This window comes from Magnolia sinica, chromosome 10, assembly GCF_029962835.1.
Source record: "Magnolia sinica isolate HGM2019 chromosome 10, MsV1, whole genome shotgun sequence".
Lineage (NCBI taxonomy): Eukaryota > Viridiplantae > Streptophyta > Magnoliopsida > Magnoliales > Magnoliaceae > Magnolia > Magnolia sinica.
The window spans coordinates 12062594-12065282 of NC_080582.1; the positions used below are offsets into that span (position 1 = coordinate 12062594).

The following is a 2689-nucleotide window of genomic DNA, read 5'->3' on the forward strand; positions in this document are numbered from 1 at the left end:
TTCCCTACTTATAAATAGGGTCTCCTAGGGCATTCTAAAGCATCATTAGAAGCATTCAAGAGCAATATTTAGGGTTTTTTTAAAGAGTTTTTAATTTTATTAAAGTTTTATAAGTTGTTTCTTTCCTTTTAGATCTTTTTTTATTTGCAATTTTTCTTCTTTCTTTCTTGTTGCTTTTTATTTCTGCAATTTAATTATGTTTTTCTAAGTTCCCTCTAGCCCAAGATAGAAGGGAAGCACATGGGTTTAATATTTCTTTAAATTATGATGATTGATTGTTTTAATGATGAGAATAATGGTGTATGCATATTATCTATTATTTAGGTTTTGTTTTTATCCTCTTGTAAGATCCATATGTTTCCATCATATGAGATTTACATTGATGGATAGGCTTACCCTAGATTAATCAGATTTTCTAGATAGGAGATGTTCTCAACTGTTATATTTCTTTGATATTCATTATCCTATAGATATTGAATACTTAAAATCAGCGCTTGAGAATATATGTCAATGGTGCAAATCTATTATTTTCTAATCTTTTATATCATTTATTAAAATATTTAAAGTGTTTTATTTTCCGATTAGGCTGACCATAGTGCTCAGATCCTAGTTGTGTTATCCAAGTCATCATGATTTTGGAACATTAATCTATGTGTGGAACTTTGAAGCTTGGGTGTTTTTTTTATTCAATTGAATTACATCCATTCAAAAATCCAAAAATCAAATCATCAGTTTAGTTTTTATTACTTAGTTTGTTTTGCATTTGATTTTTTCCTTCTCGCAATTCATCTCCCTGTGGGATCGACCCTGTATTCACAGGATATTACTTATGAACCTCTGCACTTGGAGGCAAGCAATCAAGTTTTTGGCGCCGTTGCCGGGGAGAGACTGAGATAGATCAGATCTGTGCAAGATAGCCAAGGTAAGTTTTCTTCTAAACCCTCCAGATTTTCCATAGATTTTTTTTATTTTTTTTTATTTTTTATTTTTTTTCTTATTTTCTTTTTCTTTGAAAATAAATTCAGTTGGGACTTTCAAGCACTAACTATGACATAAGGTTGCCCTGCTTGGGATTTTATCACCCAAGTGCTATGGTTGTCCTATAGTTGCTGTTTGATCACAAAGATCATCCGCTGAATCTATTTTCCATATTAGCATAGTTTAATTTCTGCATTAGTTTTACTTTTATTTATTTATTTATTTTTTTATTTTGCTTTGTGGATTGAACCCTCATGGTCGGCTCTGCCGCCTGGGTTGTTGATTTATTTTGCTTTGTGGACTGAACCCTCATGGTCGGCTCTGCCACCTGGGTTGTTGATTTAAGTTTTTATTTTTATTTTAAGTATCATACTTGCGATTTGAATTAGTGGTATTTGTTGTGTGGTGTGGATGGTTTATGTCCCGTTGGAGTAGGGATCAAAACAATCGACTCTCCTCTGAAGGGGGACTAGTTCCAGGCCTTTATTATTCACTTAGAAGAGGCACTCAATATCACTTGGATTCCATGGCAGACCCAATTGATAATCCAAATCCAAATCTGCCAAATCCAACTATAAATCAAAATAATCCTCCTCTTGAGGATGAAAATGAAGTTCATAGGAATGTGTTAAACCAACCACGGACTTTACGTGAACATTTACACCCTGAGAGATCAACTTTACCATCTTGCATAGTGTTCCCTGCTCACACAGGGAACATTGATTTTAAACCAGGTGTGATTCAATTAATTCCTAAATTTCATGGCTTAGATTCTGAAAGCCCCTACTTGCACCTCAAGGACTTTGAGGAAGTAATTGCAACGTTACAAGTAAACAATGGCAATAGGGATGTACTTAAGCTTAGGTTATTCTCATTTTCTCTAAAGGATCGGGCCAAAGCATGGCTCAACTCTCTAAGACCTAATACCATCACTTCATGGCAAGCCTTAAGTAGAGAGTTTTTGAAAAAGTTCTTTCCCGAGCACAAAACAAATGCACTAAAACAAGAAATCATGTCATTCTCCCAAAAGGGGAATGAACTATTTTTTCAAGCTTGGGAGCGCTTCAAAGACATTCTAATTACTTGTCCACATCATGGTTATGAACCATGGCACGTGATTGATGCTTTCCGAAAGGGGCTCACCATGGATACCCGTCAGTTCATAGAGATGATGTGTGGTGGAACCTTTCTTCACAAAGATCATAATGAGGCTTGGGATTTTCTAGATATGTTAGCAGAGAATACTCAGATATGGGATGTCTCTGCTAAATCAGACCAAACTAGACCCATTCCTAGAGAGAAAACGGGAATGTATATCCTAAGAGAGGAAGACGACCTTAATGCAAAATTCATTGCATTGGCTAGAAAGGTCGAAGACTTGGAAATTAGGAAGGTTGATATGGTTAAAGCAAACACTTCCTTAGGTAATTTTTGTAACATTTGTGATGGTATAGACCTTGACACAAAGGATTGTCCAATAATCTCAACTGTACATAATATCATGCATGAGCATGATCAAGCAAATGCTATAAATAATTACTAAAGATCAGTTATGTAACCAATGGAAAACACGTATAATCCAAATTAGCGTAACCATCCTAATCTTAGTTGGAGGAATGGACCACAAATTAATGTGCCCAATGTACCTCAAATGCCTCTACAAAACAACTTCTCTAGGGCACCTAACAATATACCATATGTGGCCCCACCA

General features: G+C 35.2%; 1 non-coding gene across 1 annotated transcript; it reads right to left on the reverse strand.

The window, feature by feature from the left end:
* Positions 1-1972: 1972 nt before the first annotated feature.
* Positions 1973-2079, reverse strand: LOC131217878 (small nucleolar RNA R71). Its single transcript, XR_009157464.1, has one exon. It is a non-coding gene; the product is annotated as a small nucleolar RNA R71 (small nucleolar RNA).
* Between the last annotated feature and the right edge of the window lie 610 nt (positions 2080-2689).